The sequence below is a fragment of the Tursiops truncatus genome, chromosome 16, assembly GCF_011762595.2.
Source record: "Tursiops truncatus isolate mTurTru1 chromosome 16, mTurTru1.mat.Y, whole genome shotgun sequence".
NCBI lineage: Eukaryota > Metazoa > Chordata > Mammalia > Artiodactyla > Delphinidae > Tursiops > Tursiops truncatus.
Window position 1 is genome coordinate 10,005,399 of NC_047049.1, and position 25,491 is coordinate 10,030,889.

The window sequence follows — 25,491 nt, forward strand, 5'->3', positions numbered from 1 at the left end:
TCCATCCCTCCATCCTTCCCTCCATCCATCCCTCCATCCTTCCCTCCATCCATCCCTCCATCCATCCCTCCATCCTTCCCTCCATCAACCCCTCCATCCTTCCCTCCATCCATCCCTCCATCCACCCCTCCATCCTTCCCTCCATCAACCCCTCCATCCACCCCTCCATCCATCCCTCCATCCACCCCTCCATCCTTCCCTCCATCAACCCCTCCATCCTTCCCTCCATCCATCCCTCCATCCATCCCTCCATCCTTCCCTCCATCCATCCCTCCATCCTTCCCTCCATCCCTCCATCCCTCCATCCTTCCCTCCATCCCTCCAACCTTCCCTCCATCCCTCCAACCTTCCCTCCATCCCTCCATCTACCCTTCCATCTATCCCTTCATCCATCCATCCACCCATCCATTTGTTCATCCGTCCATCCATCCATCTCTGAACACAGTATGTAATAATTCCCTCCTCACATCAGGGTATCACCATATGCTTGCTTATTGTCCTTACCCACCTCCCACACACCCCTTAGACTAACTTCCATGGGAGTACACATTGTCTCTGTCTTGTTCACCACTGTATCCCCCATACCTAGGAAACTACCTGGCACAGAGTAAGTGCTAAATAAATATTTATAACATAAATGTATTAACTCATTATCATTCTTTAATTCACTCATCCAACATTATGTACCTACTATGTTCTAGGCCTCATGATGTATTCTGGGCATACAATGAACAAAAGACATGTCCTTTGCACCCAAGAAACTAGTATTGGGAAACAGGTAAAAAGAACACAGTAAAACATATACTTGATAATAGTGATACAGATAGAAGACAGGAAACCGCATTTATTAAGTAGCCTGTATGCACTCATTACTGTGCTTGTTGTTTTCCATGTGATGTATTTTTCTTATATCACCTTTGCAAGGCATAATCTCCATCCGACTGATGAAGAAACTGAGGCTCTGAGAGATAAAGTCACTTAGTTATTGCTAATAAAATGCTTTAAAAATTTTTTTTTATTTTATATTGGAGTATAGTTGATTAACAGTGTTGTGTTAGTTTCAGGTGTACAGAAAACGTGCTTTGAGAGTACAGAGAGGGTGTGGTTTATTCTGTTGGCGAAGGGATATAGAACTAGTCAAGGAAGACCCCTCAAAGTAGGTGACAACTGCACTGAGACTTGAAGAAATAAGCAAGATTGCACCCGGTGGAGAGAGGGGAGCTGGGGGAAGAGAGGCTTTCTGGTACTTCTTCCTGGCAGAGACATGAAAGAGCAACTCCCCTTTCAAATAGGAAAGTCAGTAAAATATGTGGATCATCAATAAATATGGCCCATGAACCAGTGCACCTGCAAACGAAAAATAGGATGCCTGTTCCCTGCACACCTGACGTGCTGTTTCCATGGTGTTGTTTGTCTCCCACGAAACCAAGAAAAGCTTGACTTGCTGTTCGGCTTCTTTTTAAGGACAGTAGTGATCACGGGGAAGGGAAGACCCATTTGTCTTCCTAGAAACAGATTATGGTCTTAAATTTAGCAGGCTGAGTCAACATTCTCAAGTGCTGATGGCTACCATCAACACACTCCATTTTCTTTAAAGAAATCATTATCTTTCAGAATAGAAGGATTCACAAAACATTCTTAATTCATTCGTTTCTAGTTGTTCCATCCTGCCTTAGATGGTAGCCTGTGTTTGGTATTTAGGCATAAAATATGGCATTCAAACAATCTTTTCCCTCCCCCACCACCTCTAAATTATATGGGTCATCGCCTTGCCCTCAACTCCAATTTGACAATCCCACTCTGGTGTGAGATGAAACTAACAGTATCAGGTTCCTTTGCCCTAAACAGTTAATTCATCTCACATGGTCGGGCGGTTCATTCCCAGGAAATGCCTGCCCAGGCTCTGAACAGGGTCAACCCCGACTGTCGCTGGGGGTGAGGGCTCGGGGTGGCAGCAGATGCCCCCTACTTCCTGCTTCTTCCTCTCCAGAGAACCCCAAATATTCTGATAATTCAAAATAAACATGTTTCATGTGTTCATCTTCCATAATTCAAATACCTGACGTGCTATACTGTATTTAATTAAAACTGTGAAGCTAATATTAAAAATCTGCAGAGGCTTGAAGAAGTTATATGTGCTGGATGATTCCCCCAGATTTAAAAGAGGCGAATCCACGTATTGATAGAATTAAAGAAAACTGCGTTGTCACTGTCAGATTGAAAACCACAATCCCCCAAACAAAGCCATCTTCATGGCCCCCTCTCCAGACTCCAGCTCTGTGTATAAACGGAGGTCCTCAGATATCTCTGCCAGGATCCTGGCAGTGGCTCAAATTTTACAGTTGTTTTACCGAGGTGTCCGTTGGTATCAGGCCCTCTCGCTTTTGATCATTCTGACTTGCTTTCTCCTTCTGAACTGTGTGTCTGTGACCAATTTACAGGACTGTGTATTCAATTTCAGCTGCCCCGTGGTAGCTGACGTGGACAGCACAGCCCAGGCACTCGCTCTCCCCAGCCATCTAGCTGGCTTTTCTGCCATCCGCTGGCATCCTGAGTCATTCATAGGCTCGCTGATTACAGGCAGCTGAAGGTCCAGATAGAGGGTCCCTGGCGGTCTTTCACAAGCGCCTGTCTATTCACTTCCCAGGAAACCCCTCAGACTTACCCCAGTGTCATTCTCTGGTGGTTTGTCCCAAACAAAGAGAAACGGGTTGGTAATACTCGAAGAATATCTGACCAAGGGAGCCGGCCAGCCTTGGATCAGTCCTACGATAAGCTCTCTCCTTGCCCATCAATTTTCTGGGTAATTGGATCAAGAAAATTGACTATTTTTCTTTTAGAATCAGCGGGAGTTTTGTAACTTGACAAGTGATAAATATATATATTTTTTCTCTCTGATAAAGACGACTTTGCCAGGAGAGAAACTCCTGAGAATCAGTAATGCATTTATTCCTGGTTAACAGTGGGGGGTTAGAAATGCTTTCAGGACCCATCGACTATTTCCAACTTTAAAATCTGTAAAAACTCAACGCAACTGCCAACATCTGTGTCAAACTCAACATGAAACTGCAAAAAGCCTTTTCCAAGAAGACTCCTACACGTGCCCTCTTCTTATGACCTGTACCCCCAAAGAAGGTTTTATGGCTTTGCAATGGTTTGTCTCCCATTCGTAGTCTGGGTCTCACCCCATTCCAGTTCCTCTCCACCTTCCTCTTATAAACCTCTGAATGGCAATAGGAGGCAAAGTAGATTTCTGCTGCTTTCTCCAGCTGTCTTTTTCCACTGTCAGGGTTTGCAGCTCAGAGCAAGAGAGGGGGAAAGGGTATCAATGTCTGTGTCCCCTCCCTGCTTCCCTCCAAGCTGCTGCCTGGGAGAGCATAAAGCCATAATAGAGACACTACTAACGTTTAGCCCATTTGACTGAACGAGTCCAAAGGGATGCAGATACCCGAGGACTTTATTTAAAAGTCTGCCACCAGGGCAAGGGCTTCAGGCCAGGCTGGCTCTTTTCTTGTCTGTTGTTCAGGTCCTGCAGAGAGGGCGTTGAGCTGCCGGGACCTTTGTCTCAGTGAACCTAAATACCCCTCCCACAACATCATGCAGAGCAGATGCCTGAGCATTTCAAAGACAGAGGGGCCTGCAAAGGGCGTTGGGGGTCCCGCCACTTCAGAGAGAGGAGAGAGGGAGCTGACGCTGGGAACAATGGGAGCCCGGGGCTTTGTAACTCAGAGCTCTGTGCCCCTGTCAACTCTCCTCCTCTGACCTTCCCAAACTGGACCAAACAATGGAATTGTGGGAATGCCAAAGTCTAAGCAGCTTTGCCAGGGCTTTTGCATTTCTGCTTGAAGTCTTGTTTCCAGATGGAGGAGAGTCGTTGAAGCGAGGGAGGGGGTGTCTTCATGTAGATTAATCCACGTTAGGCTGCATGAAATGGGGCGATGGCTTTGTCAGGGTGGTCATGATCCTAAGAGTTTCTGATTTTCTTTTAAAGACTGGGCAGATCACTGCCTATACCTGATGGCCCCAGCGGGCTAGGAAAGACATTGCTTTGAAGCCGACTTAAGTCTGTAGATCAAAAATACTTTCAGTCATCACTCGGTGTTGGCAAAATTTAAGGAGTATTGTGTAGCCCCCAAATCATTTTTATTAAAGAGCTGACACTCAAACTTCTCCCGACCAAAGTATTCGGGAGGGTAGAGGAATCCTACTGGGTTATCAGTGTTTGATTTTCAGTGAGTTTAGCTTTTCTCCCTTCACATCCATTTCTAATTTCAGAAATGTAGAGAACTGAAGCTTCAGATTAATTCCATTCATGCATTATACCGGTTAGTGAAGGAAGAGCTGCAGAGGTCTAATTTTATTTGGAGAAGTAGACCCCAAGACTTTAAAGGTCTCTGCCTGCACAAAAGTACCCAACCACAGGGGAAATTGGGATGAAACATACAGCCCTGCTTCTGATGTATTTCCATTGCTTTTTGGTTTGGATTGAACAGAAAACCCAGAGCAAACAGTCTTTCTAAGGATATAAACTTCCATTTTTCAATTTTTTTCTGAGCTAGAGAAATACCCAAATTTTCCAACCTCAGAAGAGTATTCTGATTTCAGATCTGCCCAAAATGTGCTTGAGGACTATGAATGTCTTATCTTACAGGGTTTTGCAACTGCTGGTGATTATATGTCTATTTCAGAGATCTCCATGGGGATCACACTGATTGTGGGTTACCTATAGCAAAATGTTTAATCGCAGTTGACGTAGTTTCCTGCTTCTGGTGGCACGTGTCAGTCAGTGCATGCCCCGAGACTCGAGAAAGAAATTTCTCTCTCCTGATAGCCTGAACCTGGTGGGGATCAGAGGCTAAATCATGTAGAAATAAACCAGCGAGTACACTCTGCCCACTCCCATCATTGATCTTTTTTGATACTCTGCTGTTCTTAATGTCCTCCTGTTCTAATTCCTTAGCTATCTTATTAAAATTTGATTTCAAATTCCATTTGCATTTTCTGAAAGAAGGTAGCTGTGTTTTGAAGGCAAATTGGAAAACAAACCCAGTTGGATCTTTGGTTGAATGTATTTGCCAGTGGTGAGACATAATCACCGAAAACAAAACAAACCGAAACCCAAAACCCACATGGGAACTGTACTTGAAGGCGTACGGGCCAAGTCGGAGTTGGTGGCAGAGAGAGCTTTCAGCTTCCTGATGTGTTTTGTTCGACCTGCAGTACGATTTCAACATTGAATGCTTGTCGTGGAACGTGGACTTATAGAAGTGAATGTTCCTCCTTCTTGCCTTACACTCGGTCCTCATCACTCATTGCTGTCACTGGTCTGACTTCCAAAGGCATCTGAGATCCTGCCAGGTATGATTCCAGGCACTGGGTCTATCCACTTGTGGACAGGACAGGGAAGTCCTGCCCTCATGATGCTTTTGTTCGAGGAGGGGAGACTGAAATAAAACAACCCCCAAAATAATTTCCAAGATCATTTTTGATGGTGTTGTGTGTCCTGTAGAAAATGGTAGATAGTAACATGGCAGAGGGTGACAGAGGAGGAACGTTACACAGCATGGTAGGGAAGTTTACTGAGAGGGTGACATTGAGCTGAGCCCTGTGACACTTTGAGGGAGTGGCAGCCCAGGCACAGGGAAAATAAGAGGTGCAAAGTTAGGAGGCTGGAACGAGGTTGCAGAGGTCCAGTGTGGTGGAGCGGAAAGAGTGAGGGGTGATGGGGGCATGACAGTGGAGCGGCGGTCTCCGCAGGTGAAGTCAAGTTGTGGAAGCCATTATCGACAAAACAGACGTAGAGTTACAGAGGTAGATAACAAACTTATGGTTGTCAGGGGGCAAGGTGCGGGGGATAAACTGGGATGTTGGGATTGACATATACACTCTACTATGTATAAAATAGGTAACTAATAAAGACCTACTACATAGCACAGGGAACTCTACTCAATGCTCTGTAATGGCCTATATGGGAAAAGAATCTAAAAAAAGTGGACATATGTATATGTATAACTGATTCACTGTGCTGTACACCTGACACTAACACAGCATTGTAAATCAACTATACTCCAATAAAAAGAAAAAGAAAAGTTGTGGAAGCCATTGGCGGAGCCTGGGATTGGCTGTGGGTGTGGTACCCAAGCTGGACGAGGTGCCCGTTGAGATCCCTTCCAGATCCGATTCTGAAACTCTGCTTGGTGCCCCCACGGGCTGTATGGAGACTGGTCACCAAGCTTTGCCATCAGATGAGAGTTCAGGTCTTCTAACAGAGTTCTCGTGAGATGTGCAGAAGTATCGCAGCTGCGAGCAAGCGCTCCAGCCCTATTTTGCAGAAAAAAGAGGGGATGGTGAGGTTAAATGAATCGGCCACAGTGACTCAACAAGGCATGAGCAACACCTGAAATAAAGCCCCACTGTGCTGCCTCCTTTTGCTCTAAGCTCCATACCACAATTTCTCCCCTGTATCACCTCATTATTATTCACTTATGTGGGTGTGATCTGAAAGGGAGCATTGTTTCAGAATCAATAGGGGCTGAGTTCGCGTAGTACAGAGAGTGTCTGAGCTTCAAGTACCTCCTTATCGCCAGCACACAGCAGAGGACAGGTCCAAATAAAACACATTATCTGGCCCTGTTGAGTGTCCAAGCCCAGCAGCTGTATTAATGGAACTCTTTATATCCATTCCCTTTATGAACCGACTTTTCTCACTTTCATTTCTCTGGGAACTTCTAAATAGAGCTCTTGCTGAAGAATGACAAGGGTGTTTGAGTTGGAGAGTTGAACAGAAAGCATTTGCTCAATGGAGCTCAAACTTGTAAAATGGAGAAAAAAATATGTAAGGAAAGACCACCCCCATTCTAAGATGGCAGGGAGGGACTAAATTACCTGCTTTGTGGCATTCCATGTCATGTTTAAATTTCTCGTGCTAGACTGATACACTTAGCATTGACCTCATACGTTTTTCTCTGAATCTACATGTCTGCAATTAGACACTTAAAAAAAATGTTAACACGTTTTTGCACTTAGAATCCTAGTAATTCTCCATTGGGTTTAGCCTGTGTATAGATATGATACTATAGTCATTTTGAAAAGATTTAGAATATCAGTATTATGCCATTATTGAAAACTTCTAGTAAAACTCTTTCTCGTTACCTTCTACCTTCTATTACTGAGTAGATTATTGTTATGACTGCCTGGTGGGCACTTGCAGGAAGAGTGGTGGTTTCAAATAGTACCGATCCTATCAAATTCAAATTCAGTGTGTTTAGAAATTTTTTTTTGGGGGCTTCCCTGGTGGCACAGTGGTTGAGAGTCCGCCTGCCGATGCAGGGGACGCGGGTTCGTGCCCCGGTCCGGGAAGATCCCACATGCCGCGGAGCAGCTGGGCCCGTGAGCCATGGCCGCTGAGCCTGCGCGTCCGGAGCCTGTGCTCCGCAACGGGAGAGGCCACAGCAGTGAGAGGCCCACGTACCGCAAAAAAAAAAAGAAAAAAAAAGAAATTTTTTTTTTTTATCCCATCTTATAGACCCATAGGCCTGATCCTCCCTGGAAGTGTGTTTTGCTTGGTTGACATACTGTTTAAATATTTTCTGAGTCGGTATAAAAGAATGTTTTAAAAATAAAAATCTGTATTTCTAGCTTATCTGGAAAAGTTCTGTCAACACTGGGTCCACCCAGGGCCTGGTTAGGTGCTTGCCCTGATTTCACAGTTGCCATCACTCCCTGTTACTGCCTGCCCCTGAGGCTGAATGTCAGTCTGTAATGTATCATTATACTCTTTTTTTTTTTAAGAGTAGAGAACTATTTCTCTGTATTTGTGTCTTTATCAAAAATGGAAATATAGGGACTTCCCTGGCGGTGTAATGGTTAGGATGCCACGCTTCCACGGAAGGGGGCACGGGTTCGATCCCTGATTGGGGAACTAAGAATCCACCTGCTGCGTGGAGTGGCCAGGAGAGGCAGGGATAAAAAAGAAAGAGAAAATTACCCAGGTGACTATCTGCTTCACAAAATGTGGAGTGCTTTGTGTTTCATATGTTGGTAGATGCCTGATGGCCAGGCTTATCTAGGGGTTTGCTGGGCCCCTAAGTTCACCCTCACACTTGCATTTCCTCCACAAGGAAAAGGCAAACTTCCCTACCTTTTCCTTGAGTTCTCAGCTTAAATGTCACCTCTCCATCCCCACCTTCCCTGACTCCTGTGTTAGATTAGGTGGCCCTGCTCTGTGAGGCTGGTACTTTCCCCATCACAACGCTTGCCAGGCTTTCTTGTAATTACATTTAAACATCATCCTTTAAGTTCTATGAGGTCATTGTCAGAAGCCCAATTCTAGGACATAGTAGGTGTGCAATAAATATTTTTTTAAAAGAATGAATGATGTCACTGTAATCTGGATTTTGAATAAAAATAAAATATAATCTCATTTCACTTGAGTCCTTGTAACAAGCTTTTAAATCTATTCATTATAGTTTCAACATAGAGCGACTGCTTCTGAGAAGAGGATTTTTTCCTCTTTTAAATCTAGAGCAGAAATGGATTTAAACAATTGTTATAGAAATAACACTATTCGTGCAATAAGTAGTCATTGAACACCTACTATGTGCCTCCTGCTATTCTCGTTGTTGAAGATGCATTGGTCTCTTATGAAGCTTTTACTCTTGTAGGGTTGCGGGATGTGCCAACGATAAACATGTAAATACAGATGAGATAAGCTCAGCTATTGATAAACACTGCAAAGAAGTTAAAACAGGCAAGTGGACTAGAGAATGACTGAGGCGGGACAGGTGGAGAAAAGAGGCTCCTGTAGCTGACGTTGTCAGGGAATGCCTTTTCCTTGACCCGCTATTTAAACTGAGATTTGAATGATAAGAAAATGCCACCTTTAGGAAGACTTGGGAGAAGAGTGCTCCAGTTACGGCAAGGAGCGAGTGCAAAGGCCCTGGGGTGGGAGCAAGCTTTGTGTGTTTGAGGGACAAAGATGGAGCTAATGAGGCTGGAGCTTGAGTGAGGAGCCTGGTATGAGATGAGGTCAGAAAAATGGCAAAATCTTACAGGCCACACAAGAGCATGGATTTTTATTCCAAGGAATGCTGTGCCTTTCACAGACATACAGACTCCAGATTTCTCTTGGCAGATAGAAAAATGACCTAGAGAAATTGTGGGCTTGAGAATGAAACAGACCTTGGTTTGAATCTCTTCTCCACCTTCTACCAAGCATGACCTTCAGCAGGTCTTTCCTTTCTCTGAGCTCAGATTCCAGCTGTAAAAAAATAGGATTAATGCTTTCAATGTGATTGATTCATGCCTTTGTCCATTCATCCCAGAAATACTTCTTGTGCTTCTACTGTGTGTCAGGCCCTGGCGGTGGATCCTGTTTTGCAGATGGAAATACTGAGGTTCTGAAGAACAGTTAAGTGACTTGCCTGAGCTGAGCAGATATCAAGGGGCTGGGGCAGGACTGGAATGTGGTCTTCACGGTCTAAATCCTGAGCTTATCCTACCTACTTGATTCCTCCCAGGGTCCTTCCTACCCCCAGATGCTCTCCTTCTTCCCAAACCTATGACCCTAGGAGAATACTTGACAGTGACACATCTTAAAAAATACATTTTGATTGTAGGGGTGGGAGCTAATCTCAGCAGTTGGCACCACTGTTTGACTTGAATCAGTGACTTACCTTTAGTAGTGATATTGGGACACTTCCAACATCATCCAGTAGGTAAGAATTTTTGTTGTTGTTCAGGAAGCTTTTCTCTAGGAATCAAATACTGCTTTCACCCAAACAGGAGGGAACTGGTCCTATTCATAGCTACTATTGCTCTTGAAAGTTTTATTATTAGTATATATATTTTAAAACTTAAAATAAATGAAGCAGATTCTTCAACATGTGTAGTGGGGATTTGGGGAGTGGCGTCGGGTGGTGGCTCCTAGGGGAAACGTTCACGCCTCCCTCCCATCCCTAGGTCACCAGGCACCAGCTCTTTCCCATTTCCTCCTTGTCTTCTGGCTGACCCTCCCTGTCTTTTAGGAGGCTAACCTACTCCCTGGCTAGGAAATACTGGGTTTTGCAAGGTTGCACCAGACCCCCCATTTTTTTCTTTTAGAGTGAGGTGCTGGTCCCAAAGGATTTTTATTCACTTCATTTTAAATTTTTATTGGAGTATAGTTGATTTACAACTGATTCACTTTGCTGTACACCTGAAACTAACACAACATTGTAAATCAACTGTGCACCAGAGACCCTTTTATCTCCTTACTGTCTCTTCCTGGAGCACCTCATTCATACCCACAGCTACCATGACCACCACTGAGTAGGGGACTCACCACCTTCTTCCTATCAGACGTTGTCTTTCAGCTGAATGTCTGATGGTGTACTTGCTATTTTCTCTTGGATCTCTTGAAGGAAGCTCAAACACAACATGTCCAGACAGATTTTCACTCCCCAGACCTGTTGTTTTCCTAGTGTTTTCTATCTCAGTGAGTATTACCACCATCTATTCCATTACACAAGCCAGGAAATGGGGAATTAACTCTTCATCTCCACCCCAGATCTAGTTCAGCCCCATTTTATCTCCTAAATAGTTCTGGTAATTCTACCACTACCACACTAGTCCAGGCTGCTCCAGGAACCCCCTTCCCCCGCTACCCACTCACCACAAGGCAGCCAGACTGGGCCTTTCAAATGGCAAAGCTGGTCACGTGACCCCATGGCTTAAAATTCTCCAGTGTTTTTTTTTAATTTAGAATAAAGATGGAATTCCTTGACTTTACCTACAGGGCCTTGTTGAGTCTGGCCCTTTCTATCCTCTGTACTCTTATCTTAAACTAGATTTGTCCATGCTCTCTCCCCTGCAGCCAAGCTGATCTTCTTTCTGCCCATTATGCCATAGCCTCTTGTCACACTCTTCCCTCAGTCTGGAACCCTCTTTCACTCCTTCTTTGCTTGGTTGAGTCTCATTCACCCTGTAGTTCCCAATTTCTTATCACTGCTCAGGCACGGATTTCCTGGCTGGGTTGAATTCCTTCCTAACAGATTCTGTGTTGCTGTACCGCCACTTTGCAGCCCTTTTTATACTTACAATTTCATTTTTATTTCTTTATTTTTAATTTTTATTGGGGTATAGTTGGTATATACTTACAATTTTAAAGTTTTATTCATGTGATTATTAATCTGTCTCCTCCACGAGCCTGTGAATTTCATGAGCACCGGGACCCTGCCTACTTTTGTCCCTACCCCATGTATAGTAATTGACATTGTAGATTCAGTAGAGGTTTCCTTACCATGAACTGTCAGTGGATACTAATACCCCCTACAAGTTTTGAGGGTATAGTAGTGTCAATCCCAAATAGCTGGGTTGGAGTAATTGACCTGAATTGCCATTACTACCATCACTACTACCACCATCACCACCACCACCACCACCACCACACCACATCACCACCACCATCATCACTGTCATTATCATCATGGTACTCTTAGCCCTGGTGTCAAAGTTAGACAGTTATTATTCTCCTACTATGGGACATAACCAGTTGTTCACTGGTTTCCTGGGAACATCTAGAGTTCTGATGAAGGTGCCTCAGATATTTATATTATGTTGTTTGTTAGTTACCTTCTTAAATAATAAAAATAGTGCTTTTCCTTCAGGCCTTAGAGAGCTTAGGTCTTCAGATTGGAAAACACACAAATTCTCCCAAAGGTAAGAATTGGGATCTCGGTGGCTGGGATCTCACAGGAAGAGTGTTGGGCGCGGCTGTGGCTCTGTCTCCGGGCTGCGCGTGGAGTGGGAGGGCTCTCTTCATGCAAGCGCTTCCTCATGGAGGGGTTGGAGCTGTGGCAGATGCAGGCCTGGGCAGCCCCTTCTCTGCTGCCTACTTCTCTTCCTGAGGGCTCCCTGGTACTCCTGCCATCTGACGCTACCCAGCCGTGTGGCTGACAGGGTCTTGGTGCTCCGGCCAGGTGTCAGGCGTGAGCCTCTGAGGTGGGAGAGCCAACTTCAGGACATTGGTCCACCAGAGATATCCTGGCTCCACGTAATATCATACGGTGAAAGTTCTCCCAGAGATCTCTGTCTCAATGCTAAAACACAGCTACATTCAACAACCAGCAAGCTCCAGTGCTGGACACACTATGCCAAACAACTAGCAAGACAGGAACACAACCCTACCCATTAGCAGAGAGGCTGCCTAAAATCAGAATGTCACAGACACCCCAGAACACACCACTGGATGCGGTCCTGTCCCCGAGAAAGGCAAAATCCAGCCTCATCCACCAGAACACAGGCACCAGTCCCCTCCACCAGGAAGCCTACACAGCCCACTGAACCAACCTTAGCCACTGGAGACAGACACCAAAAACAACAGGAACTACGAACCTGCAGCCTGTGAAAAGGAGACCCCAAATACAGTAAGTTAAGCAAAATGAGAAGACAGAGAAACACAGCAGATGAAGGAGCAAGGTAAAAACACACCAGACCAAACAAATGAAGAGGAAATAGGCAGTCTACCTGAAAAAGAATTCAGAGTAATGATAGTAAAGATGATCCAAAAATCTTGGAAATAGAAGGGAGAAAATAAAAGAAGCATTTAACAAGGACCTAGAAGAACTAAGGAGCAAACAAACAATGATGAACAATACAATAAAAGAAATTAAAAATTCTCTAGAAGGAATCAATAGCAGAATAACTGAGGCAGAAAAACAGATAAGCGACGTGGAAGATAAAAGAGTGGAAATGAGCACTGCAGAGCAGAATAAAGAAAAAAGAATGAAAAGAATTGAGGACACTCTTAGAGACCTCTGGGACAACATTAAACGCACCAACATTCGAATTATAGGGGTCCCAGAAGAAGAAGAGAAGAAGAAAGGGAATGAGAAAGTATTTGAAGAGATTATAGTTGAAAACTTCCCTAACATGGGAAAGGAAATAGTCAATCAAGTCCAGGAAGCACAGAGAGTCCATACAGGATAAATCCAAGGAGAAACAAGGCAAGACACATATGAATCAAACTATCAAAATTAAATACAAAGAAAAAATATTAAAAGCAGCAAGGGAAAAACAACAAATAACATAAAAGGGAATCCCCATAAGGTTAACAGCTGATCTTTCCACAGAAACTCTGCAAGCCAGAAGGGAGTGGCAGGACATATTTAAAGTGATGAAAGGGAAAAACCTACAACCAAGATTACTCAACCCAGCAAGGATCTCATTCAGATTCGACGGAGAAATTAAAACCTTTACAGACAAGCAAAAGCTAAGAGAATTCAGCACCACCAAACCAGCTTTACAACAAATGCTAAAGGAACTTCTCTAGGCAGGAAACACAGGAGAAGGAAAAGACTTACAATAACAAATCCAAAACAATTAAGAAAATGGTAATAGGGACATACATATCGATAATTACCTTAAATGTACATGGATTAAATGCTCCCACCAAAAGACACAGACTGGCTGAATGGATACAAAAACAAGACCCGTATATATGCCGTCTACAAGAGGCCCACTTCAGACCTAGGGACACAGTCAGACTGAAAGTGAGGGGATGGAAAAAGATATTCCATGCAAATGGAAATCAAAAGAAAGCTGGAGTAGCAATTCTCATATCAGACAAAATAGACTTTAAAATAAAGACTGTTACAAGAGGCAAAGAAGGACACTACATATTGATCAAGGGTTCAATCCAAGAAGAAGATATAACAATTGTACATATTTATGCACCCAACATAGGAGCACCTCAGTACATAAGGCAAATGCTAACAGCCATAAAAGGGGAAATCAACAGTAACACAATCATAGTAGGGGACTTTAACACCCCCTTTCACCAATCGACAGATCATCCAAAATGAAAACAAATAAGGAAACACAAGCTTTAAATGATACATTAAACAAGATGGACCTAATTGATATTTATGGGATGGACATTCCATCCAAAAGCAACAGAATACACTTTCTTCTCAATTGCACATGGAACATTCTCCAAGACAGATCATATCTTGGGTCACAAATCAAGCCTTGGTAAATTTAAGAAAATTGAAATCGTATCAAGTTATCTTTTCCGACCACAACGCTATGAGACTAGATATCAATTACAGGAAAATATCTGTAAAAAATACAAACACGTGGAGGCTAAACAATACACTACTAAATACCCAAGAGATCACTAGGAAATCAAAGAGGAAATCAAAAAATACCTAGAAACAAATGACAATGAAAACACGACGACCCAAAACCTATGGGATGCAGCAAAAGCTGTTCTAAGAGGGAAGTTGATAGCAATACAATCCTACCTCCAGAAACAAGAAACATCTCAAATAAACAACCTAACCTTACACCTAAAGCAATTAGAGAAACAAGAACAAAAAAAAACAAGGTTAGCAGAAGGAAAGAAATCATAAAGATCAGATCAGAAATAAATGAAAAAGAAAAAAAGGAAAGGATAGCAGAGATCAATGAAACTAAAAGCTGGTACTTTGAGAAGATAAACAAAATTGATAAACCATTAGCTGGACTCATCAAGAAAAAAAGGGAGAAGACTCACATCAGTGGAATTAGAAATGAAAAAGGAGAAGTAGCAACTGACACTGTAGAAATACAAAGGATCATGAGAGATTACTACAAAAACTATATGCCAAAAAAATGGACAATCTGGAAGAAATGGACAAATTCTTAGAAAAGCACAACCTTCTGAGACTGAACCAGGAAAAAATAGGAAATATAAACCAACCAACCACAAGCACTGAAATTGAGACTGTGATTAAAAATCTTCCAACAAACAAAAGCCCAGGACAAGATGGCTTCACAGGCAAATTTTATCACACATTTAGAGAAGAGCTAACACCTGTCCTTCTCAAACTCTTCCAAAATATAGCAGAGGGAGGAACACTCCCAAACTCATTCTACAAGGTCACCATCACCCTGATACTAAAACAAAACAAAGATGTCACAAAGAAAGAAAACTACAGGCCAATATCACTGATGAACATAGATGCAAAAATCCTCAACAAAATACTAGCAAACAGAATCCAACAGCACATTAAAAGGATCATACACCATGATCAAGTGGGATTTATCCCAGGGATGCGAGGATTCTTCAATATACACAAATCAATCAATGCAATAAACCATATTAACACATTGAAGGAGAAAAACCATATGATCATCTCAATAGATGCAGAAAAACTTTCGACAAAATTCAACACCCATTTATGATAAAAACCCTCCAGAAAGTAGGCATAGAGGGAACTTACCTCAACATAATAAAGGCTATATATGACAAACCCACAGCCAACTTTGGTTCTCAATGGTGAAAAACTGAAAGCATTTCCTCTAAGATCAGGAACAAGACACTCTCACCACTATTATTCACCATAGTTTTGGAAGTTTTAGCCTCAGCAATCAGAGAAGAAAAAGAAATAAAAGGAATCCAAATCGGAAAAGAAGAAGTAAAGCTGTCACTGTTTGCAGATGACATGATACCATACATAGAGAATCCTAAAGATACTACCAGAAAACTACTAGAGCTAATCAATGAATTTGGTAAAGTTGCAGGATACAAAATTAATACACAGAAATCTCTTGCATTCCTATACACTAATGATGAAAAATCTGAAAGAGAAATTAAGGAAACACTCCCATTTACCACTGAAACAAAAAGAATAAAATACCTAGGAATAAATCTACCTAAGGAGAAAAAAGACCTGTATGCAGAAAACTATAAGACACTGATGAAAGAAATTAAAGATACCAGCAGATGGAGAGATATACCATGTTCTTGGATTGGAAGAATCAACATTGTGAAAATGACTGTACTACCCAAAATGATCTACAGATTCAATGCAATCCCTATCAAACTACCAATGGCATTTTTCACAGAACTAGAACAAAAAATTGCACAATTTGTATGGAAACACAAAAGACCCCGAATAGCCAAAGCAATCTTGAGAAAGAAAAACGAAGCTGGAGGAATCAGTCTCCCTGGCTTCAGACTATACTACAAAGCTACAGTAATCAAGACAGTATGGTACTGGCACAAAAACAGAAATATAGATCAATGGAACAGGATAGAAAGGCCAGAGATAAACTCACGCACATATGGTCACCTTATCTTTGATAAAGGAGGCAAGAATATACAATGGAGAAGACAGCCTCTTCAATAAGTGGTGCTGGGAAAACTGGACAGCAACATATAAAAAAATGAAATTGGAACACTCCCTAACACCATACACAAAACAAGCTCAAAATGGATTAAAGACCTAAATGTAAGGCCAGACATTATAAAACTCTTAGAGGAAAACATAGGCAGAACACTCTATGACATAAATCACAGCAAGATCCTTTTTACCCACCTCCTAGAGAAGTGGAAAGAAAAACAAAAATAAACAAATGGGACTTAATGAAACTTAAAATCTTTTGCACAGCAAAGGAAACCATAAAGAAGATGAAAAGACAGCTCTCAGAATGGGAGAAAATATTTGCAAACGAAGCAACTGACAAAGGATTAATCTCAAAATATACAAGCAGTTCATACAGCTCAATATCAAAAAAAAAAAACAACCCAATCCAAAAATGGGTAGAAGACCTAAATAGACATTTCTCCAAAGAAGATATACAGATGGCCAGCAAACACATGAAAGGATGCTCAACATCACTAATCATTAGAGAAATGCAAATTGAAACCACAATGAGGTATCACCTCACACCAGTCAGAATGGCCATCATCAAAAAATCTACAAACAATAAATGCTGGAGAGGAGGTGTGGAGAAAAGGGAACCTTCTTGGATTGTTGGTGGGAATGTAAATTGATACAGCCACTATGGAGAACAGTATAGAGGTTCCTTAAAAAACTAAAAATAGAACTACCATATGACCCAGCAATCCCACTACTGGGCATATACCCTGAGAAAACCATAACTCAAAAAGAGTCATGTACCACAAAGTTCATTGCAGAAGTTTTTACGATAGCCAGGACATGGAAGCACCCTAAGTGTCCATCGACAGTTGAATGGATAAAGAAGATGTGGCACATGTATACAATGGAATATTACTCAGCCATAAAAAGAAACGAAATTGAGTTATTTGTAGTGAGGTGGGTGGACCTAGAGTCTGTCATACAGAGTGAAGTAAGTCAGAAAGAGAAAAACAAATACCGTATGCTAACACATATATATGGAATCTAAAAAAAACAAACAAAAAACGGTTCTGAAGAACCCAGGGGCAGGACAGGAATAAAGACGCAGATGTAGAGAAAGGATTTGAGGACACGGGGAAGGGGAAGGGTAAGCTGGGACGAAGTGAGAGAGTGGGATGGACTTATATATACTACCAAATGTAAAATAGATAGCTAGTGGGAAGCAGCCGCATAGCACAGGGAGATCAGCTTGGTGCTTTGTGACCACCTAGAGGGGTGGGATAGGGAGGGTGGAAGGGAGACGAAAGAAGGAGGAGATATGGGGATATATGTATATGTATAGCTGATTCACTTTGTTATAAAGCAGAAACTAACACCATTGTAAAGCAATTATACTCCAATAAAGATGTTAAAAAAAACAGAAAAGAATTGGGATCTGATTTATTCATGTAACAAATATTTATTGAGTGCCTAATGTGTGTAAGGTACTCTGTTAGGGGCTTAGAATACCAGGCCCTCAGGGAAAGTATAGTAGAGGAAAATAGGCAATAAACAAATAAATTAAAAAATATATATTAGGGTTATAAACACTATCCTGAAAACAAAGTGATGTAGTAGAGCCTGAGGGGCTATTTTAGGTTGCACAGTGTGGTAGCTTATTTTGCAATGTAGCAATCAGCCTTAAAATCTCAGTGGCTTATTTCAACAAGGATTTATTTTTAGGTTCCTCCTTTGTTTATAGGCTCTTCATTCACCTGGGACGGGTGATTATCTAGGCACATTCTTTTCAGCAGAAGAAGTGGGTGAGTGGAAGCATATAATAGGTCTTAGGGCCTCAACTCAGACGTGGCCCACTGTCACTTACACCCACATTTTAGGACCAAAGCAAATCATGTGACCGATGTCAGTGGAGAAAAGTTGCCCTGCCTACAGTGAGTAGTGCTGAAAACACACCCGGCAGGAGTATGGACGTATAATCGTCTTACCGGGAAAAGAGAGCTGGGAACCATAATCCAGTCTACCCTAGAGCTCAGGAACCCTCAGCGGAGGCACCATGCCAGCTGAGACGTACAGAAGAGGAGGAGCCAGCCCTGCGATTGTCCTGAGAAAGAGTTCCAAACAGAGGGCCCAGTGGGGAGGAGGTCCCAGGGCAGGAACAGGCTTGGGGGATTGGATGAAACAGGAAAGAATCGAGTGTGGCCGAAGAGGTGGCAGGAGGGAGATTCGAAGGGTTGGCAGGTGCCTGATCACAGGTGGCCTTGCAGGTCACAGTGAGGGTTTGGGTTCTGCAATGAGAAGAATGGGTGTGACAAGGGTACTTATGTTTTCGAAAGAAAACTCTGGCCATATTTGGTGCCTCATATCTGGCAGGTAGGCAAGTAAGGCAGGTCAGCTTTGAGAACCTTTACGAAGGATGACCTGAAATCCCAGAGGCTTTTTCTCAAAGGATTTTAAAAGCTACCCTAGGAAACTGCAGGATCATGTAGCCCAAGCTCTGGTCCTTCCCGCTGGAGCTAGGCATGGACCCTCTGTTTCTTGGGGGTGCGCCTCCCCAGGGAGCCAGTTGACTTGTCCGGGAGAAAGAGAGTTCATGGTGGGCCCCAGATATGTACACCACTCTGACACAACCTCCTAATCCAGAGCAGAAGCCTCAATAAGGAATCACTTTAGAAGAAAGGCTGTGCTTTAATTTATTGTTTTTTTTCCCTAAAGTTTAAACATTCTCTGCACTTGAGTGGCTGTTGCTTATGCATCTGACTTATTTAGGCAATTTGCTATTGTGTGTGTGGTCCAATCCAGCCTGTTTCAGTAAAGTGTATGTTAGATGCTTGGAAATTGTCCAACGGGCATTTTGTACGTGTGTGTGTGGTGCAGTGGAGGCAGTGGGGGAGAAAAGATGGCAAGAAAATTTTTGACTAGCAACCCAAGCATGATGTTCACAGATGAATAGTATACATTTAATTTGAAGAATGAATTCTTTTTTTTTTAAATTTTGGCTATTGTCAGTCATATTGCAAGCACACTGGCGTGGTTTAAATTAGCGTTGTGGAAGCAATATACTGCAGAGGAGTGCGTGACTCAATTATTAAGAGCAATCCATGAGGACCAAGCACGAAACCGTCTCAGCAAATAGAGAAACTTTATATGGAGGTTTTCGCCAGCTGTGTCCCTGGTCATCGAGCACAACATGTAACTGTTTGCCCAGGGACTATTTGGGGAAAAGCAGTCATTTCATGAAGGGTACAGATTAGGTTTGAAATTTTGTTTGGATCATTTGCCAAGAAATTGGCGTCCAAAAAATTAAATATGAAAAACGTTAAGGGAATTGGAAACTAAGGCAGGGAACTCCGCTCAGCAAATTTTAACTTTTACTAACCTGTTAGAAAAGAATATTGCTGAGTAATTCTGTCCTGTGTATCATTTATCATTTGTTCCTAGTCTATCATTTCTGTAAGGCTCTGATGGGGAAGTAGGAATCTCAGGAGCTTTAAGAGTGGAAGGACTGGGCTTCCCTGGTGGCTCAGTGGTTGAGAGTCCGCCTGCCGATGCAGGGGATACGGGTTCATGCCCCGGTCCGGGAAGATCCCACATGCCACGGACAGGCTGGGCCCATGAGCCATGGCTGCTGAGCCTGCACGTCCGGAGCCTGTGCTCCGCAATGGGAGAGGCCACAACAGTGAGAGGCCTGCGTACCGCAAAAACAACAACAGCAACAAAAAAGAGTGGAAGGACTAAGATGAAACCTTGCCTTCATGACTTACGGACAGTGTGAGCTTGGGCAAGTTATCTCGCTTTGTGCCTACATTCACTCATTTGTAAAGTGGGAGGGGCCGTGCACACCTTCCAGGCTTAGGAGAAGAATAAATGAGCTCATGTTTGCAAAAAGCCTTTTTAAAACTTGCAAGTATGCACAAATATGCATTACAGCTTTTACTGATGGTCATGACCAGTTGAGGGTCACTATTGAGCACTGCAGATATGAAGAATTTGGAAATAAGAAAATAAGAATCTTAACATTTTTGGAAATTCCTAGGGCTATTTAATTGAACAATCAAAAGAAAAAGCCAGGACAAGTGTTTCAGCTCCGACTCTGGGGGAGTGGACTTGCAAGATGGTGGGAAGCAGATTGTGACCAAAGGCAAAGAAAAATAAAATGAGAACAAATCTGCAACAGGTTTCAATCTGATGTTTTTCTGAACCTCATAAGCCAATAGAGGACTTGGAGCCCCTCATCTTGTTCTCATTTCCACCTATGATGGGCCCATCAGCTTGGGATGATAAAGAGCTCCCCCTATAGAGAGAGAAGCATCTGATGATTCAGAGCAGCTACAGGTGAGGGGGGTGGGAGGGGGCTTGGAGACCAAGGGCAGGTGTGAGGTCTCTAGGATAGACACCTCCCATCTCAAACAAACAGGGGCCCAGCAAGGCTCCTACCATGACATAATCACTCAGGATCTGTTTATTGCACTGACGCACAAATGGACTAATGGAGACAAAAGCAGGAGATGGGGGCTTAAAATCAGATTCTGCTCATTCTTGAAGTCCCACCTGAAGTTCCACCTTGTCTGTGTGGTCTTTTCACCAGGTAGATATCCTTTTCACCCTGGTTCTTACAGTTTCTACCATTGGGGAGAATGCTTCGGGCCTTTCTTTGCTTGTCTCATTCAGTCTGTTTTTAAAATAGGAGGTTCTTTTCTGGGATGTTTGCCATTACTAGGGGCTGCCCTTTGCACTGAAGACCCAAAGAAGAAAGGGTGTCCTCTATTATCATTGAGTCTACTGCCTGGAAGGGATGATTGATATAAAAGCCAATAACCAACATTTCTCCAAAGAAAATATACAAATGGTCAACAAGCACATGGAAAGATGCTGCACATCTTTAGTCACTAAGGAATTGCAGGTCAAAACCACCATGAGAGGGCTTCCCTGGTGGCACATTGGTTAAGAATCTGCCTGCCAATGCAGGGAACATGGGTTCGAGCCCTGGTCCGGGAAGATCCCACATGCCGTGGAGCAGCTAAGCCCGTGCACCACAACTACTGAGCCTGCGCTGTAGAGCCCGTGAGCCACAGCTAGTGAGCCCGTGTGCCACAATTACTGAGCCTGCGCTCTAGAGCCCATGCTCCACCACAAGAGAAGCCACCGCAATGAGAAGCCCACGCACCGCAACGAAGAGTAGCCCCCGCTGTCCGCAACTAGAGAAAGCCTGTGCACAGCAACAAAGACCCAGCGCCGCCAAAAATAAATAAATAAAATAAATAATTTTTTTAAAAGCATTTAAAAATATATATCTTTAAAAAACCCCAAAAACCCACCATGAGATACCACTTTGTACCCACCAGGATGGCTAGAATTCAACAAACATAAAATAACAAGTGTTGGTGAGGATATGGAGAAATTGGAACCCTTATGTAATGCCAGTGGGAATGTAAAATAGTGCAGCCACTATGGCAACCAGTTTGGAGGTTCCTCAAAAAGTTAAACATAGGGCTTCCCTGGTGGCGCAGTGGTTGAGAGTCCGCCTGCCGATGCAGGGGACGCGGGTTCGTGCCCTGGTCTGGGAAGATCCCACATGCCACGGAGCGGCTGGGCCCGTGAGCCATGGCCGCTGAGACTGCACGTCTGGAGCCTGTGCTCCACAACGGGAGAGGCCACAACAGTGAGAGGCCCACGTACCACAAAAAGAAAAGAAAAAAAAAATTAAAAAGTTAAACATAGAATTAGCAGATGACCTAGCAATTCCACTTCTAAGTATGTACAATAAAGAATTGAAAACAGGTGTTCAAATGAAAACTTACACATGAATGTTCACAGCAGCACTATTTACAATAGCCAAAAAATGGAAACATCCCAAATGCCTATCAGCTGATGAATGGATAAAAAAAAGTGGTATGTATCCATACAATGGAATATAAGTCAGTCATAAAAAGGAATGGAGTACTGATACTAAGTACAACATGGATAAACCTCAAAAACATTAGGTTAGGTGAAGATTTAAGACACGAAAGCTACCTACTTAATAGTTCCATTTACATGAAATATCAAGACTGGGTAAATCCACAGAGACAGAATGATTAGTGGTCACTGGGGGCTGAGGGGAGGAAAGAATGGGGAGTGACTGCTCCATGGGCACAGGGTTTCCTTTTGGAGTGATGAAAACGTCTAGAATTAGCGCTGACGAATGCACAATATTGTGAATGTACTCAGTGCTGCCGAATTATATACTTTAAATGGTTAATTTCATGTGATGTGAATTTTACCCCAATAAAAATAAATTAGTTAAACAGAACTCCAGTAACTATTCATGGCTTAATGAGAGCTGTAAGAGATGTGTGGTCATTGCACGGTGGGAACATGTGTGGAGAAAGACTGCCTCTGTCTGGGGGTGTTGAATGGGAAAGATTTTTGTGGACGGAGGTGGCCTCATCCGGGCAGCATCTTGCAGAGGAAGGGAGTATGTTCCAGGTAGAGGGAGCGATGCAGGTAAGATATGGAAGTCTGAACAAGCGTGGTTTGTTTTGGGGACATGAATCTTCTTGCAGGGTTAGTGAGTAGGACAGGCTTGAAATAGTGTAATAGAAAGAAAAAGCAAACAAATACTTATTGAGCACTTACTATGTGCCAGGCAGCAAAGCTAAGGGCTTTGCATCCATTAGGTCATTTAATCCTCCCAACAACTCTGATATTTTTTTCAGTCTTATCTGTGATGAAACTGAGTGTGAGAGGAAGTAATTTGCCCAATGTTGTACAGAAGCTTCACCTGTACAATTACTCAAAGAGAGCACACACGGAGTCAGGAGTTTGTAAGAAGGTGTGATGCCCCATCCCTCCTAGTTGATGCCGCTTTATTAGATGTTCAAGGGTGGATTCAGGGATGGCAGGAGAAGCTTTGATCTTGGAACCAAACATAAACGCACATTTGTGTAATAGCCAGCATTCTCTAGTGAAACAAGACCAATAGGATAGATATATATATGTGAAGAAATTTAGTAAGGCTCATGAAATTATGAGAAATCCCATGATCTGCCATCCCCAGCTGAAGACCCAGGAAGTGCAGAGGTGTAATTAAGTCTGAGTCCCGAGGCCTGGGAGCCAAGATCACCAGGGCAGGGGAAGACCCGCGCTGCAGCTCGGGCAACCAGGCAGGAAGGACAAAATTCTGTCTCCCGCCTCCTTTCTGTTCTATTAAGCCCCTCAGCAGATTGCATTATGCCCACCCACATGGGGAAGGCAAATTGCTTTCCTGAGTCCACTGATTCAAGCGCTAATTTTATCCAGAAACACCCTGTGACACATCCAGAAATAATGTTTAGCCAAATATCTGGTTACCCCGTGATCCAGTCAAGTTGACACATAAAATTAACCATCACATGCGTGTTATTGATCTCTTGTGTGTTGGGTTCTGGAAGAGAGTTGTGAGATAGTGTTGCTTTTTATTACAGTTTTAAAAATAGTTAAAATATATTTAAGCAGATCTAGACCAGACTTTTGTGGGTCGCCTGGGTTCAACAGAACACAGTTTGAAAACCACTGCTTGCATTATCAGAAGCCATTTGGCCCTGTTCGGTCATATCATGTGTGCCTCTTGTGCCTTGGAGTGGATTACTATCTTCCTGTGGCCCACTTTTTTACATGTTACATGTAACATGTGGTCAAACAAGTGTCCAGTCATTGGCAGGATTGATAGAACTGCTGTGATTGAGACTTGATGAATGGTCATTTGTCCAGTAGATTATATATTTCTGTAATGTCTCTGTGTGAGCAATTTAATTTTTGACCTTTGTAACTGCTGGAAATTTCTTTAGAGTTCTCCTACATCCCTTATCTTTTAAAAAATAAACATCTTATTTTAGAATAATTTTAGATTTACAGAAACATTGCAAAGATAGTAGAGTGTGTGTGTGTGTGTGTGTGTGTGTGTGTGTGTACACACTCCACACCCAGTCTCCTCTACAATTCACATGTCACATTGGTGTGGTACATTTGTCACAATGAATGGATCAACACAGATACAACGTTATTAAACAAGTCTCGTATTTTTTCAGGTTTTCTTTGTTTTTATCGAATGTCCTGTTTCCATTCCAGAATCCCATCTGGGATACCACATTACAACTAGTTGTCATGTCCCCTTAGGCTCCCCTTGGCTGTGACAGTTTCTCAGATGTTCCTTGTTTTTGATGAACTTGACAGTTTTGAGGGGTACTGGTCAGGTGTTTTGTAGAATGTCCCTCAACTGGGATTCTTCTGATGTTTTTCTCATGGTAAGACTGGGGTCATGGGCTTTGGGAGGTAAAGTGTCATTTTTATCACATCTTATCGCGGTATGTACTGTGAACATGACATCACTGTGGATGCTAAACTTGACCACCTGGCTGAGGTCGTGTTTGCCAGGCTTCTCTGCTGAAAAGTTACTCTTTCCCCCTTTCCACCTTGTACTCTCAGGAAGGAAGTCACTATGTGCATCTGCTCTGAAGGAGTGAAAAGTTACTCTCCACCTCCTAGAGCTTTATACCATCTTCTACTTGCTCTTCTTTCTGTTCTCAGTGAAGGAGTGTAAAGTGGGACTTATCTACATGGGGATGACTGTATTTCCCTCCAGGCTTACATTAAGCCAACGGTTCTAAAAAGCGGTCCTGCTGACATCTGAGGGAAGATAATTCCTTGTGGTACCGTTTGCTCCATAGGGTGGTTACCAGTCTCCCTGACCTCTTTGCACTAGATTCTAGCAACAAACCACTTCCAACCACCAAAAATGTTTCCACACATTTCCAAATGTCTCCTGGGGGGCAAGATTCCCTCCATTCCTTGTCCTGGTTGAGAACTACTGCCTTATAGCAAATCAATACTCTGATAGCACTAAGAAAGATCATTCTATTAATAGAAAAAAGAAAAAAACATAGTAATATAAAATAGTATTCCTTCTCCAGCCACAGAACTATTATACCCCAGTAAGAATGCCCCCATGCGTAGGTTTAACTTAGAGAACTCAGGAAATACATGCATTTACTCAGTGCCAAAGTGCTGCCTAGATCCAGGGGCAGAACGTAGAACACAGAGCGAATGGCTGTGCTCTACGCATGCAGTTCCCATAGAATGCAGCATGGATGGTGCCCACTGGAGTTGTGCAAGTGAGTGACCCTGAATTTACAGATCCTGAAGAGATTCCTAGCATATGTCCCCCTTTGTGTTTGTCAGGATGGACAAGGTTACGCTGTGGCAACAAACATCCTGAAAAATCTCAGTGGCTTGAAGCATCCAAGATTTATTTTTCATTCATGTCACGTGTCCTGTGAGGGTCAGAGATGACCCTGCTCTTTGGAGTCTACTCAGGAACCCAGGATACTGGGGGCTGTATCTTGACATATAC

The 25,491-nt window shown here is 43.0% G+C and overlaps 1 long non-coding RNA gene across 1 annotated transcript; it reads right to left on the reverse strand.

Annotated features, from left to right (window-relative positions):
- Window positions 1–5,056: 5,056 nt before the first annotated feature.
- Window positions 5,057–9,837, reverse strand: LOC109550676 (uncharacterized). The gene is made up of 3 exons (XR_002177292.3): window positions 9,675–9,837; window positions 9,181–9,259; window positions 5,057–6,321 (listed from the first exon to the last, which is right to left on the reverse strand). It is a non-coding gene; the product is annotated as an uncharacterized lncRNA (long non-coding RNA).
- Between the last annotated feature and the right edge of the window lie 15,654 nt (window positions 9,838–25,491).